This window comes from Dendrobates tinctorius, unplaced genomic scaffold, assembly GCF_039654945.1.
Source record: "Dendrobates tinctorius isolate UK_male_01 unplaced genomic scaffold, ASM3965494v1 ptg000012l, whole genome shotgun sequence".
In the NCBI taxonomy this organism is placed as follows: Eukaryota; Metazoa; Chordata; class Amphibia; order Anura; family Dendrobatidae; genus Dendrobates; species Dendrobates tinctorius.
The window spans coordinates 10,399,063-10,418,006 of NW_027361680.1; the positions used below are offsets into that span (position 1 = coordinate 10,399,063).

An 18,944-nucleotide genomic window follows, 5' to 3' on the forward strand; every position below is an offset into this window, starting at 1 on the left:
CTTTTCTCTGAAACAGACTTTTCAGAACAAGCATTTAAAGACCCAGCCAGCAAGAAGAGACTAGTCCAGTGCCACCAGCAGCCACATCCCTCCCTCTCCACTCCAGGTGTCTGACGGGTCTCTCCCTATGTACACACAAGAGACCTGTCCATGAACTGGAGGCATGAGAAGCGAGATGGGGATCTTTAGACTAAACTTTTACCATATAAGCTAGGGCCATGCGTGTTGCATTGATATGAGACCCAATTCTTTCCTTTGGTGAGGCACTGTGACTGACTGTTGCAAATGTGTAAACATGTGACTGAAAATCCAGCACCGCAAAATTACAGTTCTAAAATAGTCACGTGACAGTAAGTCGCAAACAAGTTGTGCATTTGTTCAAGGTCACATGACCCCCCCCCATATAGCCCCAGCATGAAGGATATGGATGACTGACTGCAATTTCTTTTTTATTTAAATATATAATTTTGTCTGAATCATTTTTGAAAAATTAGTTCCATTAAAAAAATTGGCATCATTTGCATTGTATGGCCTCTGTTTTGCCTGCCCGCAGAATTGGTGACCTAAAAATTAAATGGAATCTGTCAGTAGGATCAACCCTCCTAATAAGCAGGTTACATTGACATGCAGGTCATAGGAAGCTGAATAAAGTGACATCTTGCCATCTGTGAGCCAGGGTCTTATTATTTCTTATATGTAAATGAGCTGTACCAGGCTATGGGCCAGACACTGATCTGTATGGGAATCAGCCTCCTGAGATAATTTTCAATAAAACGGGAGTTACCAGTGTGGGACATGCAACCAACACATCACAGGAGAAATGAACCTGGTCGTCTAGGAAACACTATTTTTGCAACTCTCAGCTCTGCTGTATTGCAATATTACAACCAGGGCTGTGGAGTCGGTAAGCCAAACCTGCGACTCCGACTCCTCAATTTACCTTACACGACTCCGACATATATCGCTTATATTTAAGTGAAAAATTTATTGAAGTACAATGTGAACAGACATTTAATCATTTTTATGATACAATAATCAAGATTAATATATTTATTGGAATACAACTTTAGAACACAAACTGTAATAAATTGTAAATATGTAGTACACTATGTAATAATATCGATTATACAGTATATAACACTATGTAAAACTATAAGCGGCAAAAACAGTTTTCAACAAAAACATACTAAACAACATTTGTGCAGTCTATGAATTTGTTCTAAGAAATAGTATTGCCTCCATCAGATCCTCCTTCATAGATGACCTCAAATCTGACCTATAATTTTAAGGCCAGAGAACAACCTCTCTACACTAACTTGGGTTGGAGGCAAAGCCGTAACCACATGGGCAACATCTCTAACAATTTCCGGGTATAAAGGAATTGCCTCATGCAGTATCAGTTTTGATGAACGGTTGAATTTTTCTATTTCTTTGAGAGCAAGTGAAACATTTGGCTGAAATACGGTCAATCTGCTTGCTATAGGAGACTGAGTGAAATTTTGTTCCTTGCATCAACGCTTTGCCTGCTCCAGGTCATCCAAATGCTTGTCAAAATCAAACGCCTCATCTGATGAGGATGAAGATATGGCAGCAGTAGCACTGTCAGGACCCAAGTCCTCTTGCACCTGGCAGTCCTCCTGTAGGCCACTCATCCTAACTGGTACCTCAGTCAGAGCTTTTCCTTTAGTAAGCTGTTGATCATCAAGCAGTATACGATGACTTGGGTCCACAAACGGCTGCCAGAAAATTTTTTATTTTCCAATAGCTGTGTCTCTCTCCGTTTCATTGAAGCAGCAATGCCATCTGCGATTAAACCTCCTCTTTGGGACAGGCAAAATAGCAAGTTCTTCCACTTCCTTATGGAAATGCCAGGAGTTGAATCCTCAGCTTGTAATTTTTTAGTCACCGTTAAATGGGTGATTAAGCAATTCCTTCAATTCAGCCACCTGTGTCCGTTGACCTTCATTTAGGGTTTCCTGAGGGTTCGCCATATCTATAAGAAACGGTTTTAGTTCAATCGCTCAATCATTAAATAAGTGCTGCCCCACCAAGTGGCTTGATCGACAATTGCCCCTTTCCCAGCACGTCTCTTCAAGATGAGGGATTCTGGCGGCAATAACCAATTTACTCGCTTTTCCAATCAGATTTCCAGCATATCCCTCTTGCAAACTCTCTCTTATTGCCAGCTGCAGCGTGTGCACAACACAGCGCATGTGATGAATATGAAAGTGTTTTGAAGCAGCTTCAACAAGATCATCTATATCTACAGTATAATTTTGCTGTTCTTCTGTTGTAATATCTGTTTGTTCCTCAGTTACATGAACAGCACTGTGGCCTTCCATCTCAAACATACTGAATCCAAAATTTCTTCTAGCTGTTCATTACTCTCATTCATCAGTTTCATTGTACTTATGTTTGAAGTATTGTCCGCTACAATAGCAAGAACCTGTTCTTTTTTGAGTTTGTAATCTTGCAGAACTTTTTCCACTAAGGCCTGGAGAAACTGGCTGCTGTGATGAGCTTTAGTATCTTTTACTGCCAGTGTCTTGGTAACAATTTCTTTGTCACAAACATATCGAACATTGATGGCAAAATCGTTCACTCTGTGACGTGTGCAGGCATCCATTTTAAGAAACATGAAGCGTCTTTTGAGAGTCTTTTTAAGATCTTCCTTTTGTTTAAGGGCTTCTTCAATCACTAATTTTCTAATACTTTTTTTTCCAGAGAATCACCAATGGATAGATAGAGCAGATTTCTAATCTGCTTTTGCTATTGAAAACATTATGGGCGCAAACACCTTTCAGGTGATGCGGTTTTTTAAAAAGCTGATCTGCTTTTGCAACTGAAAACCGTATCCTCAAAAAACGCAGCAAAAACACTGGGTGTGGGTAGCCTTAGATCAGGAATAGAACGGCCATTTATAGGACATTTCATAACTTTCCCAAATTCCTATGAAAAAATATTCAGCACATTCTGCATTGAACTACTGTACCCAATTTATTATATATTTTAGGAATCGGAGTCTGTCCATTTTATACCAACTCCTACTCCACCAAAATGAGCACCGACTCCAACTCCACAGCCCTGATTACAACTCTGACTATGTGAGCTGGAGGCTGAGAGGAGCCTGCAGATGTGAGGTATAATCCCACATGGCTCTGCAGCGAGGTCATGAGAGAAGAGGGCAGCCATCACACTTGTAACCATTACACATCACACTGGTAACTCCTCCTTATATTTACAATAATCCCTCGAGGCAGATTCTCATGCAGATCATTGTCCGGCCCATAGCCCTGAACAGCTCATTTAAATAGACTTGGATGTCTCTGGAATAAGACATATCAAGGTGTCATTTTATTCAGTTTTCTATGACCTGTGTGCCCATATAGATATCTCAGGAGGGTTGATCCTACTAAAAAGGAACCTGTCAGCAGTTGTAGCCGATATAAGATGCGGCCACCGCCTTTCAGGGCTTATACACAGCTTTCTATGAGCCCCAACCCGATCTCGAAAAACTGAAAAATAAGTTTTATTATACTCACCAACATCTGTAAGGAGTTTGTATGTTCTCCCCATGTTTCTTCCCAATGCTTAACACATACTGATAGGGAATTTAGATTGTGAGCCCCATTGGGGACAGCAATGACAGTGTCTGTAATGAGCTGCAGAATTAATGGCGCTATATAATTAAAAATTCTCTCAAATTTTACAAGGGTAACAGGAAAAAAATGGAACCCAAAAATTGTGTGCAATCCCCCTCCCCCCCCCCCCCCCCCCCCCAAGTATGCAGATATTCTACAGTAAATGTGGGGGGAAAACCACTGTTTGGGTTAACGGCAGGGCTCAGAAGGGAGAGCACATTGCTTTTCTTTTTGAATGCAAAATTGGCTGAAATAGAGAGCGGGCCCCATGTCATGTTTGGAGAGTCCCTAATGTGCCTAAACAGTGGAAACCCCTCCACAAGTGATCCCATTTTGGAAACTAGACCCCTCAAGGAACTCCTTTAGTTGTGTGGTGAACCTTGAAACCCAAAGTGCTTCACATAAAATTATAACATCGAGTTGTGAAAATTAAAAAAAACAAACATTTTTGGAGGAGTGTCCGGATGCTGTGATGATCGGACAAGGGAGAGGAACTCCTGCCAGGCCTGGCTTTATAGCGGCTCATACTCACCTGTACCGGACTATTACAAGCTGCAACGATGGGCCCCAGGAATCTGAAGAACCCAGCACTGATGGCTTTCCCGGTGATTGCTTTAGATGCCTTCATCCTGCATGAGCAGGCAGGCACGGGACAGCAGGTGCCATCTTGCCGCGCGGTCAAGGAGGCTGGAGTGAGGAAGGGAGAGGCACCGTGGTGTGGACCGGGAGGAGACGATCCCCAGAAACTTCCCGACAAGTATAAGCCTGACCAGCGGGGAGAAGGGGAGAAAGGATGATCATTCACCCTGCGTACACAAGCATCAGCATGCCCCTGCTGAGCATAATGAGCTGTCTCCTTCAGGGCACAGTGCAGCACAAGATGACATCCCATCTCAGGATGAAGAGGACAGATGCCATTCCCCCTCCCCTTCTGCACTGCCAAGCAAATCAGTCTCCACTGTTCCCTGAGGGTTAGGGCGACTCTTCAGAAAAAGAACAGGTCAGAAAGGAAAGGAGAGGGAATGGTTTCTCTGACAGGTCTAATATTTGTCATTCTGCCAATACTGCAGCAGTTTCAAGCGATTACACAGGGGAGTCCTCTGAGGAAAAAAAAAAAAATTTAAAAAAAAGTCACAGATGGGTGCTCCTTTGTCATCCTGGAAAAGACTTCTTGCACAATTTCCCTCCAAGGAGGATTTTAAGCCCTTGATTGCTGAGGTCAAGGAGACCTGTAGGTCTGAGATTGGCTGTATGAGGCAGGACCTGCAACATCTAGCTGGCTGTATAGATTCACTGGAGAGGGAGAACAACACTACCAGACCACATGTGGCTGATCTCCATTGATTAACCTCTTCACAACAGAGGTCTGTCAGATAATTACAAGGACAACTGGAAGATCTGGATAATAGGGGGAGGAGGTGCAATATCAGAGTGAGGGGCACTCCAGAAACTAATGAGCAATACAACCCCAAACTAAAGCCCCAGTTACACACTGCGATATCGCTAGCAATATCGCTGTAAAGTCACCGATTTTGTGACGTTGCAGCGATATTGCTAGCGATATCACTGCATGTGATACTTACCTCCAACCGGCTCCCCCGCTGATTATCGCTGATCGCGCGAGAAGCTCCTGGACCATTTCTCGTCGGCCACTTCCTGCTGGGGCTTCCTGCTGTGACGACGAGCGACGCGTGGAGTCGGGCGGGAGGACGCAGGATCGCCGCGTCTGACAGGTAAGTAGCGATCCCCGTCCCCAGCGATGTCGCTGGTGAGATCTGCCTGTGTGGCAGCTCACTAGCGACCACCTAGCGATGCACCAGAGATCCTGACTGCATCATATCGCTGGTCGGTATCGCTGGTGCATCGCTAGGTGTAACGGTACCCTAATTCTTCAAGAGATCTTTAATGCTGTGCTGGGGGAGCCTCCCTCAACGTCTTAAATCTGACAGAGCTCATTGTGACTTAAAATCTAAAGGGGTCGAATCCAGATCCATGGGATCATCTGCTGTCTTCATGACTGAGACTAAGGAAAGGATCATGGCAAAGGCTAGGTTATAGAAAGATATCTTATTCAAGGACTGTGAGCCAACCATTTCCAGACTCGTCCTGTTTCACACTGACCTGGATGCAGAAAAACTGTTTGATCAATTAAATTGGTCTTTGTTTGGGACTATGAAAGCATCTTGAGGGCTTTTTTACCAGCTATCAGGGCCTTGTATAGTTCCCCTTCTGCCTCAATTAAACTCCCTTTTCACTCTTCTCCCTCTTAAAATCTCAATTGGTATGAGTCAAGGTAGCCCCCTTTACTATATGACCTCTGTATAGAGCCTCTAGCTGCATGATACAGGGGCCAGTCGCTGATACATGTCACACAGCGATATCGCTGGCGAGAACCCACGGAGGAAGATGAGGCAGTTTGAGACACTGGACAATGTCTAGCCTATGATCCGTTGGTACACAAAAGCGTGGTCGGCCATAGTTTTGTACACCTCTGTAAAGGACACTGCTGAATAGAAGCCAGGGTCCAGAGTAACTCTGCTGCCTCATTACAGTTAATGTATCCCTCAGGGATTTAATGTGAATCATGTCATTCAGAGATTTAGATGAGAATCCTAAAGTAAGTACTCGGCGTAGACCGCTGGATAAACGATCCCAGACGTTTTGTAAAACTTTCCCAATAAAAGCTTCAACTCAATCCACGAAAATAAAAAAAAATAAAAAAAAAAAAAGTGCCCACTCACGTTTTCCATCAGTCAATGTAAATATAGTGTACTTCCTCATTACTAGTAGCAAAAAGGGTCTGAAAAAGCAATATGCCTCCCCCCCCCCCCCCCAAAAAAAAAAAAAAAATTCTGCGCTCCCAAATCCAAACGCCCCCTCCCTTTTGAGCCCCAGTGTGCCTAAACCACATTTAGCATCCACGTTTGCCGTTTCTCTGGCAATGAAGGCCCCCTTAATTTATGGGGTCCATGTCTGCAGAAGCATGAGCTGGGTACCATGTATGGGCACTAAATGGCAGATTTGTAATTTTCACTCAGCAACATCCACTATCGTTTAAAATAGTCACTATCCCTTATAAATTCCCAGAGGGGTGTAATTTCCAAAATGGGGTCACTAGAGCGCATTCTGCTCTTCTGGCACTTAGGGGCTCTGTATATGGAGTCTTCAAACTATTAGATGATAATTTGTTCTCCAATAGTCAAATAGCACTCCTTCCCTCCCGAGTCTTGTTGTACGGGTAAGGAACAACGTACAGCCACATATCTGGAATTGCCACATTCAGCAGAAAATCTGGGGCTAAAACAATTTTTTTGTAAAAAATGCAATTATTCATTCTTCATCACCCAATCGTATAAAATTCTGTGAGACACATGATGTAAAGACGCTCAGTGCACCCTTAAATTAATTCATTGAGAGGTGTAGTTTGTAACATGTGGTCACTTGTAGTGGGTTCTGCTGTTCCGGCAACTCAGGGGCTCTACCAATATGACATAGCGCCTTTAAACCAGTCTAGCAAAATCTTAACTCCAATATGGAACCCTTTCCCGAACTGAGCTTTGCACTCTGCCTCAAAAGCAGTTTGAAACCACATGTGGTTCACATTCAATCACTTGGGGGGAGTTGCCACGGTTTAGACACATAAGGGGCTCTCCAAATGCGACATATCCCCCATTGATTCCAGCCAATTTTTTGCTCCAGAAGTCAAGTGGCGCTCCTTCCATTTCAAACCCTGCTATGCGTCGAAACAGCAGTTTTGCTCCACATATGGCGTATCTGTGTAATCTGGAGAAAATGGACTGTGCAATTTTTCCTGTTACCCTTGTGAAAGTTTATAAAAAAAAAAAAAAAAAGGCTGAAACGCTGAAAAGTTAAATTTTAATTTTTTCCTCCCACATTGCTTTAGTTCCTGTGAAGCACCTGAAGGGTTAATAAATGTGGTAATGAGCACTCTGAGGGGTGCAGTTTTTAAAATTGTGTCACTTCTGAGTATTTTCTGTCATATAGGCCCTTCAGAGTCACTTCAAATGTGATGTGATCCATACAAAAATGGGTTTAGCATATTTTGATGGAAAATTGTCAAGTTGATCATCAACTTTGAACCCTTCTAACACAAATCCATTTAACCCCTTCATAACATGAAAGGGTTAAATGAATTATCCACCCATCACCTTCCTTTAACAGATGTGGGTGGAGCGGTGCTGTTATCCTGTTAAATGCTGCTGTCAATCTCTGACAGCAGCTTTTAACGCTCACCAGCAGTAGGGACCTTCATACCAAGAGTCCATGATAAGAGGTCATTGGGTTGTCATGACAGTCGGGGGGGGGGGGGGGGGGGGTCTGCATGACTTCGCTGGTGATGTGAAAGCCAGCGTTTAGCTGGGGTTCGTAGGAGATTGCCATTTTCTCTATACATAGCAGTGGTACTTGAAGCTGTGATCATCTGATTGCTTATGCTATAAGACCCCAAGGGGACTATTAAATACAGCAAAAATAAATTTGGGATGGGGGTAAAATATAAAGTAAATTAAGGTGATTGGTGAAAGGTGTGACTAGAAGAAAAATCTGAATGCTAGAATTATGTTTTGGATGCCACATTGCAATAAAATGCAATAAGAGGAGATAAAAACATTGCATCTAACCCATAATGGCATCAGTAAAAAAAAAAAAAAAAAAAAAAAAAAAAAAACCCTCATACAGCGACATGTCTTGCGAAGGTTTAAATTTTCAATTCTCAGAAAATTGTGACAGGCAAACATATGCTCACTTGTTCACAAGTGAAGAAAAGATATGAGATGAATGGTGCCATTCAAGAGAACAAAAACAAGAGCCATCATCCAGGTATGTGGACGGGGGGGGGGGGGGGAAAAAAAAAAAAAAAAAGCATGGCTCTTGGAAGTAGAGTAGGAAAAAATAAAACCCAGAAATTGGCTGTGATGTGAAGGGGTTAAAACATTACTCTAGGCCTTAACATGGTAGACTAATGGCCTTGTACGGTGGTCCCTCTGATAAAGCCTGTACTAAGGGTACGTGCACACACTGCGGATTGGGGTGCGGATTTGGCCGTGCGGATTGCTCTGCGGTTTTGCCCTGCGGTTTATCACCTCTACAATGGAGCAGATGGTAAACCGCAGCGTAATCCGCAGAAAGAATTGACATGTCAATTCTTTCTGCGGTTTCAAAACCGCAGAAAACCTGCGCGGAAAAATCCGCACCGTCTGCACAGTGGTTTTTTATTCCCATAGGGAATAATGGTACTGTACACCGCAGCAAAAACTGCTGCGGACCCGCAGAGGCCAAAACTGCTGCGGACCCGCAGAGGCCAAAACTGCTGTGGAACCGCAGCGTGTGCACATACCCTAACAGTTTTCTTATTGGGACTAGACAGGAGCGCCCATTGTCGCCCGATCTTGGTTCTAATAACGGAGCATTTGGCAGTGGCTGTTAAGAGACACCATGTACATTAAGTCCTAGAATGACTTTGCCCTCTATCTTGACAAAACTCAAAGCAGATGGATGATGTCTCAGCAATTTTAAACAGGTAAATCTGACCAAATCCGAAAATGTTCAAACCACAACATTCCGGCCTCTGGGGTAGAGTCACTGCACGCAGGCTCTTTTTGGTTTGTTCAGATGCGGTCTCTGATCCTGCTCAGCTATACGCAACTTTACCACCTTTCTCTGCTCACTCACACCATTAATGATAAATCTCATCACAAAACTCAATTGTCGTTTGGCAGAATTAAACAAAACTGTCACCAGAAGATGCAGATATGGGGTTAATCTGCAGGTTAATAGCCTGTCCGGCACCTGCACGCAGAACGCTGCCAGGAGAAAATTAACTTTATTCTCTCACGGGAAGCATTCAGTTTCAGCCACAGGGGAGGTGCCGGGTCAGTCACCTTTTTGAGTACACAGAGCACTGGCTGTAGCAGTGTCCCCAGCCCTGACTGACACTGACCCTGCACTGGGGATGGCTGTCAGTCTGGGTCTGGGGCAAGTTTACAGCTGCAGGGATTCAACGGTTTCTGAACAGAAAATGGCGGCGGCGTATGCGATATGCAGAGTCCTGGGCAGAAGTGGGCGTGGCTTCACTGCATACCATCGTATTAAGCAAGCCTACGCCCACTGGATGGCCACACCCTCACACATATGGAGTGAGGCCACATCCACTAGATGGCCGAGAGTATGCATGTCACATACATTACCGCCATTCCCAGCTCACAAACTGGCGAATCCTTGCAGCACAAAGTGCAAGCACTGGGGGGGGGGGGGGATTCAAAAGTCTACAGTCACACAGTGACTGCAGATTTCTCATTTTAGACCAGACAACCCCTTTTAAAGGTTAGTACTAGCCTCCCTGATTTTCAGCCTTACCATTTTGCGTGTATTCAGATACTTCTGGTAGATTGGTTTCATGATGCTACTTGAAAGCAGTGGGTTTGACTGGAGGCATCTCTATCTCAGCTAATGTTAACTTATTGGTCATGGGTTCCTATTCACCCATGTTCATCAAGACGGACATCGTGAGAAACACATGATCTTATACAACAGTGGGAGAACATGCTTCCACCAATTCAAGTCTCTGAAAAGGTACCGGGACCCATAACACCCCTCCACCCCAGAGAACAAAAAAAGGATCATCAGAGTGGGGTTCAGGGACTTATGTTGTGGGCATTTGATCATGAGTTACAAATGCACCACATTCTCATGAATGCCTTTTCCAGTTTCTGAATAAATCTTTGTCATGATTTTATTATGTACAAGTAGAATGGTTTGACTCACCCTTCCAGGTGGTTGCCGACCGATGGGCAGAGCTCATTCCACTTGAAACACATTGCAACTCTGCTCCTATACGGTCCATTTGTCAGATCTTTGTAATCCTCAGCATATGCCAATCCAATTCTAACAAGCATGGCTTCATTAATGAAAGATTGGGTTGTGTTTGTGAGGAGCAATGAGACAAGACTTTTTAACCTCTTCCCAACCGCCCACAGTAGATAAACGTCGGCGGTTTTGTGCCCCCCGGGACCCCCACATACCTTACAACGTGGGGATCCCGATGCACAATGCATGCTGGGACCCCCGACGTCATCGAGACCTGATTGGTTCAGGTCCTGATGACGTCAGCGTCACAGCAGCCAATGGGAACGATTGCTGGGAAAGCTGCTTGTTTACCGGCGATCTCACTCATTGTAACGCGGCTTCTCCTCTGATCTAACACTGACAGATGATCAGAGGTGAAGCAGCGTTACTGTGTGTCTAGATCGCTGCCTGGCACAGCTGATCGCTGCCTGGCACAGCTGTGCCAGGCAGCGATCTAGTCACACAGTAAAGCTGCTTCACCTCTGATCATCTGTCATTGCGAGATCAGAGGAGAAGTTGCGTTATTATGTGCCAGGCAGCGATCTTGTCACATAGTAACGTTGCTTCACCTCTGATCATCTGTCAGTGTGAGATCAGAGGAGAAGTGGCGTTACTAGGAGTCAGATCGCAGGGCAGCGATCTTGTCACAAAAATAAAAGAAAAAAGCAGGTACACAGGTTAAGGCTAGGGTTAGGGCTGGGATTAAGGTTATGGGTGTGTTGATGTTAGGTTTGTGGTTAGGGTTATGGTTAGGGCTGATATTAGGGTTAGGGGTGTGTTGGGGTTAGGGTTGGAATTAGAATTGGGGGTTTCCACTGTTTAGGTACATCAGGGGCTCTGTAAATGCAATATGACGCCCGCAGACCATTCCATCAAAGTCTGCATTTCAGAACGTCACTTACTTCCCTTCCGAGCCCCACCGTGTGCCCAAACAGTAGTTTTCTCCCACATATGGGGTACCAGCGTACTCAGGACAAATTGGACAACAACTCTTAGGGTCCAATTTCTCCTGTTACCCTTGTGGAAATAAAAATTGGGGGCTAAAAGATCATTTTTGTGGAAAAAAAGTGATTTTTTTATTTTCACGCCTCTACATTATAAACTTTACTGAAACACTTGGGGGTTCAAAGTTCTCACCACACATCTAGATAAGTTCCTTGGGGGGGTCTAGTTTCCAAAATGTCACTTGTGGGGGATTTCCACTGTTTAGGTACATCAGGGGCTCTCCAAACGCGACATGGCATCCGATCTCAATTCCAGCCAATTCTGCATTGAAAAAGTCAAACGGCACTCCTTCCGTTCTGAGCTCTGCCGTGTGCTCAAACAGTGGTTTAGCCCCACATACGGGGTATTGGCGTATTCGGGAGAAATTGCACAAAAAACTTGGTGGTTCATTTTCTCTTTTTACACTTGTGAAAAAAAAAAAAAAAAATGGTTTTGAAGTAAAATGTTTGTGAAAAAAAGATAAAAGTTTATTTTTTCCTTCCATATTCCATTCATTCATGTGAAGCACCTGAAGGGTTAATAAACTTCTTGAATGTGGTTTTGAGTACATTGAGAGGTGCAGTTTTTAGAATGGTGTCACTTTTGGGTATTTTCTGTCATATTGACCCCCCAAACTCACTTCAAATGTGAGGTGGTCCCTAAAAAAAAAAAAAATGGTGTTGCAAATTTTGTTGTAAAAATGAGAAATCGCTGGTCAACTTTCAACCCTTATAATAACTTCCTTAATTTTTTTTTTTTTTTTATGTTTCCAAAATTGTGCAGATGTACAGTAGACATGTGGGAAATGTTATTTATTAACTATTTTGTGCGATATCACTCTGATTTAAGGGCATAAAAATTAAAAGTTTGAAAATTGCAAAATTTTCGCCAAATTTTGATTTTTTTAACAAATAAGCACAGATCATATCGAAAAAATATTACCACCATCATGAAGTACAATATGTCATGAGAAAACAATGTCAGAATCAGTAGGATCCGTTGAAGCGTTCTAGAGTTATGACCTCATAAAGTGACACTGGTCAGAATTGAAAAAATTGGCCCGGTCACGAAGGCAAAAACAGGCTTGGGTGCGAAGGGGTTAAAGGTGCACAAGTGGCCTACAACATGTTGAGGATAAGAAAAACTTAAAAATGATGTCCCAGTCGACTTACAGTGGGTACAGAAAGTATTCAGACCCCATTAAATTTTTCACTCCGTTTCATTGCAGCCATCTGGTAAATTCAATAAAGTTCATTTTTTTCCTCATTAACCCCTTTACTCCCAAGGGTGGTTTGCACATTAATGCCCGGGCCAATTTTTACAATTCTGACCACTGTCCCTTTATGAGGTAATAACTCTGGAACGCTTCAACGGATCTAAGTGATTCTGAGACTGTTTTCTCCTGACATATTGTACTTCACTTTAGTGGTAAAATGTCTTTGCTATAACTTGTGTTTATTTATGAAAAAAACAAATTTTCAAACTTTCTTTTTTTAGGGCATAAAAATTCAGAGTTAGGTGACACAAAATGGTTAATAAAGATTTCCCATATGTCTACTTTACATCAGCACAATTTTGGTGATTCTTTCATTCTGGTAAATATGCTATTGCTTTAATTCTCTAGCCATGAGGTGTATTTCCCTTACTTGACCCTCTCTATACCCACATTTATTTTTTAGGAAGGATTTTTTCCTTCTGAGGAGATCAGCTATGGGGAAACCAGCAATGTCTGGGTTTCATCTATTTCATTGTGCATAATGTCGCTGCAGGCTTCATTTAACATGCTATTAGGCTCTAATATGTGAGATTATATCATTAATATTTATTTCCGCTTGCTTCACCAGCACTTTAAGAATTGTTTTATATTCCCTCATGTGCTACATTATTGTACCAGTCATTTCATAGTTCTTATGTTTGTCACCCAGTGTCATGCCATTTTCCACTTTCTGTATGGTTTGCTGTTTTTTATTTTTTGTGTTATTTAATAAAATTTGAATATTTTATATAATATCCTTGGAGGACCTTTTTCTCTACAGTGTTTACACTACCTCCTGGAACTGAAGGTACGATGTATCGGTGTGGCATGCACATTGTGACAGCAGGAATGCGTTGAACATTGCCAATTGGACTTATGTGCACGGCCAGCTTTTTGTACCACACCTTGGCCTTTCTCAAAGCATTGTACGGTTGGAGGAGTTGATCGGAGCGATCAACGCCCCCCATGTTTTTATTGCACCCTAGTACACAATCAGGTTTGCTGACCTGTGCAGAGTTACCCTGTACAGTGCTGAGGGCGCTGCTATCACAGTGTATGGTGGTCAAGAGAAGGACATCCCTCTTGTCCTTGTACTTGACCACCAGTAGGTGGTCACTAAATTGGGCTCTGCTCTCACCTTTTCGGAGCATCTGCCCAAGTAGCGTCTTCTGGAGGCCTCTCCGATTTTTGTGTACAGTACCGCAGGCTGCGGTACCTCGCGCAGAGAGGGACTTGTAGAGTGGGACGCTGGTATAAAAGTTATTAGTGTAGAGGCGATAACCTTTATCCAGCAGTGGGTGCACCAAATCCCACACAATTTTCCCACTCACTCCCAGGACAGGACACTCATGGGGTTCAAGCCTAGTGTCCTTTCCTTTGTACACTCTAAACCTGTGGGTGTACCCTGAGGTACTCTCACACCACTTAAAGAGTTTGATTCCGTACCTGGCCCTCTTACTGGGCAGGTATTGATGGAATCAGAGCCTGCCCTTAAAATGGACCAAGGACTCATCCACGCAGATGTCCCTTTGTGCACGTACACTTCAGCAACCTTTTTGTTGAAGTGTTCGATGACCGGCCGAACTCTGAACAGACGGTCAAAGTTGGGGTCATCTCGTGCGGGACACTGTGCATTATCGTTATAAGGCTGTGTTCACACGTTGCGGATTCTGCTGCATTTCCGCAGCGGTTTTGGCCCTGCGGAAACGCAGCAGTTCCGCAGACATGGCACAGAACCATGTTACCCTATGGACTTTCAAATCCGTTGTGATCACGCTGCGTTTTTTTCCGCGCGGTTTTGCTGCGGTTAAAAAACCGCAGCATGTCAATTGTTTGTGCGGATTCATACCTTTAACATAGTAGAGGTATGAAACCGCAGGGCAAAACCGTAGGCTAATCTGCAGGAAAACTGCAGGTCACTTTACCTGCGGATCTGCGCGGAAAAACCAGCAGCGTGTGCACATAGCCTAATGCAGGAATTTGTGGATGGCCTGAAAACGCGTCCGGACCATGACCATTCGGAACACTGGAGTGTTGTATACAAAAAAAAAAAAAAAAAAAAAATTAACACTCCAATATTGCCGAATTTCAGGCTTCTTCAGGATACCCATGTGGAGGACCAGGCCCCAAAACTGCATCATTTCAACTGCGTCTACAGGAGACCAGTTAGAATATCATGATCGCGGGTGTTGCAAAAATTGCCGAGCGTACAAATTAGTTTGCTCCACCCTGAGGTTAACAAAATCCTCAGAGAAAAAGACTCTGAAAAAGTCAATTTCTGTGAGGCCATGGTGTCAAACTTGATTCCTGATTCTGCCACAAAATCAGGAATCAGTGGCTTGTAATTTTCGGGGGGTGAGGTCCACACAGGGTCTGCTGAATCAGCTGCAGGCATGGTGGGCGCTGCCTCATCTTCTGTCCTGGAGTGTCTGCGTGGCGGTTCCGCAGGACTCGAGGAGGAAGATGAGGAGGGGGAAGAGGAAAATCAGAAAAAGAATGAAATGTGGGATCCTCTCCCTCGCTATCAGTGTCGGAGGCAAGGAGAGAATATGCCTCTTCCATTGAACAGCGCTGTTGGGAGTAACGGGATGAGCGGGACATTTTTTTGTGCACGTATGGTGCTTGGGTGCACTTACTTTATATCTGTGTATGTGGGGGGGGGGGGGCGGCTAGTGATTGGTGCAAACTATTTTGAAAAGGAAAAAGCTAAAAGGAAAAAAAGAGCAAATGGGGAGAAAAGATACCTGTGAAAAAAAAAAAAAAAAAGTCTAAAACAGCAGACCCTAGATCTGATAAGTGAACGGCGTCCCTTACCAAAGTTTAGTGGCTGCTGGATGTGCGCACAGGGGTGGTGCAAAGCGAGGGGGGGGGGGGTGAAAAAGAAAAATGGAAAACAGCCAGCACAAGCTTTGATAAGGGAATTGCGTCACCTATCAAAATTTGGCGGCTGCTAAATGCGCACACGGAAACGGCGCAAAGTGGGGGGGGTCAAAAGAGGGGGATGGGGGATAGGGTTGGATGAAGAGATTGGGCAGGGGGATCAGGGATCAGTTAACACTTACAGTTGTAGTGTTTTTTTTCTGCGGGGATTGTGATGCTACAAGTTGTGGCACCACAATACCCAGCACAGGAGCTCTTGCTGCATCTGACCTCTCTGCAGGAATCCTCAGCCAGAGTGAGGACCCCTGCAGAGACAGACAGGTCACAGAGCGGTCACATCACTGCTGTGACCTGTCATTGGTGGGATCGAATGATTACATCGATCCACCAATCCCTGCTCTGCCTGGTGACCATGGCAACTGCCTAGGACTGGAGCTCACAGCTCCGATTCCTAGGCAAGTCATGGCCAGGTCACCAGCAGGGCACAGAGCGGTCACAGCAGCTGTGCCCTGTAGTTGGCGCGATTGCCGATCTAATCGTTCTCGCCAACCACTTCCTGCAGGCCCTACTGGGCCTGTCCTAGGCTACGGCCTATGATCAGTGCTATTACAGCACCGATCCAGGCCGGTACCGGCAGGACAAAGCGGCGATATTCCGCCGCTGTGCGCTGCCATTGGCGCGATCGATTAGATTGGCGAGCGCGCCAATCCAGGGGCTTTTCGCCAGTGCATGCTGTTGCCAGGCACCGGGCCTGATTGGCTGAAACAATGAGAAGCGCTGTGATTGGCTGTTCGGAATTGAACAGCCAATCACAGCGCACAGGGAGGAGACAGCCCGGGATGCCGAGGCCATCTACCCTGAGGTAAGATGGAGTCAGCATTTTAATGCGATTGCCGCAACTTAAGTCGGTATGTCGCATTAAAGGGCATGACGTAATATTCCGTCCATGGGACTTACCGTATTTTTCGGACCATAAAACGCATTTTTTTCCCCAAAAAAATTTTGGGGGAAATTGGGTTATGCGTCTTATGGTCGCAATATACTTACATCCATCCATGGCTGGTGGGGGTGCCGCGGGGCTCTGGGGCGCGGTGGTGGCGGCTCCGCCGGCATTTCCTCGAAGCCCGGAGGCCCCCGCACATCCGTTGCTGGCTGTTGCCATGTTGCGGTGGCCTCCGGGAAGATGGACGCCGGTCCGGGGACAGCGCATGCGCAGGTTCAGATCTTGTCCCGGAGCACAGCCTGCTGCCACCCTCACCCCACCTGCCCAAGCACAGAGCCGCCGCCACCGCACCAGCCGGGACCACTGAATGACCCCTGTGACCACTCCTCCACCTGTGTCGGATCCCTTCCTAGGTAAGCTGAATTCGGACCCCCATTTGACACTTTTTTCCCCCCCATTTTGCCTCTGAAAATTGGGGTGCGTCTTATGGTCTGGTGCGTCTTATAGTCCGAAAAATATGTTAGGTCACATGGACAGAATAGTACGTCTAATGTAGGAAAGGGGTTAATGTACACTTTGCACCCCATCTTGAAAAAACACAAATGTAAATTTTTGCAAATTTATTAAAAACAAAATCACATGGTCATGAGTATTCAGACACTCCTATTTAAGTCACATGCTGTCCATTTCCTTGTCATCTTCCTTGAGATGGTTCTACTCCTTCATTCGAGTCCTGCTGTGTTTAATTAAACTGATAGGACTTGTTTTTTAAAAGCACACACAAGTCTATATAAAACCTCCCAGCTCACAGAGCATGTCAGACCAAATGAGAATCATGAGGTCAAAGGAACTGGCCAAGGAGCTCAGAAACAATTGTGGCAAGGCACACATCTGGCCAAGGTTACAAAAGAATTTCTGTAGTACTCAAGGTTCGTAAGAGCACAGTGGCCTCCATAATCCTTACATGGAAGAAGTTTGGGACCACCAGAAGTCTTCCTAGACCTGGCCGTCCATCCAAACTGAGCAATCGTGGGGGAAGAGATGTAACGAAAAAGCCCAAGATCACTGTGGCCGAGCTCCACAGATGCAGTAGGGAGATAGGAGAAAGTTCCACAAAGTCAACTATCACTGCAGCCCTCCACCAGTCGGGCATTTATGGCAGAGTGGCCTGACGGAAGCATCTCCTCAGTGACAGACATAAAAGCCCACAGAGATTTAAAAAAAAAAAACAAAAAAAAAAAAAAAACACAACACCCGCCACACACACACACACACACACACACACACGACAAATAAGGTTCTCTGGTCTAATGAGACGAAGATAGAACTTTTTGGTGATAAGCGGCATGTGTGGAGAAAACCAGGTACTGCTCATTACCTGCCCAATACAACCCCCAACAGTGAAACATTGTGGTGTCAGCATCATGCTATGGGGGGTGTTTTTCAACTGCAGGGACAGGATGACTGGCTGCAGTTGAAGGAAACATGAATGCAGCCAAGTACAGTGATATCCTGGATGAAAATCTCTTCCAGAGTGCTCTGGACCTCAGACAAAGGTTCACCTTCCAAAAAGACAATGACCCCAAGTACACAGCTAAAACAACAACTGAGTGGCTTCAGAACAACTCTGTGACCATTCTTGACTGACCCAGCCAGAGCCCTGACCTAAAACCAATTGCGCATCTCTGAGGAGACCTGAAAATGTTCGCCATCCAACCAGATGGAACCGGAGAGGATCTGCAAGGAAGAATGGCAGAGGATCCCCAAATCCAGGTGTGAAAAACTTGTTGCATCATTCCCAAGACGACTCATGGCTGTACTAGCTCAAAAGGTGCTTCTACTCAATACTGAGCAAAGGGTCTGAATACTTATGACCATATTTCAGTTTCTTTTTTAATACATTTGCAAAAATTTCTAAATTTCTGCTCCCCCCCCCCCCCCCCCAATCAAGATGGGGTGCAGAGTGTACATCAATAAGAAAAAAAGTGAACTTTTTTTGAATTTACGAAATGGCTGCAAAGAAACAGTGAAAAATTTAAGGGGTCTGAATACTTTCCGTACCCACTGTAAGATTGTTCACATAGTAAACATTTAAAAAACACTGCACATATCAAGTTCCATATACACTCACTGGCCACTTTATTAGGTACACCATGCTAGTAAGGGGTTGGACCCCCTTTTGCCTTCAGAACTGCCTCAATTCTTCGTGGCAGAGATTCAACAAGGTGCTGGAAGCATTCCTCAGAGATTTTGGACCATATTGACATGATGGCATCACACAGTTGGCGCAGATTTGTCGGCTGCACATCCCTGATGCGAATCTCCCGTTCCACCACATCCCAAAGATGCTCTATTGGATTGAGATCTGGTGACTGAG

General features: G+C 44.7%; 1 protein-coding gene across 10 annotated transcripts in view; it reads right to left on the reverse strand.

Moving 5' to 3' along the window:
* Positions 1 to 18,944, reverse strand: part of RBFOX2 (RNA binding fox-1 homolog 2) — a 346,684-nt gene that overhangs the window by 254,518 nt on the left and 73,222 nt on the right. The gene's annotated exons all lie outside the window — the stretch shown is intronic.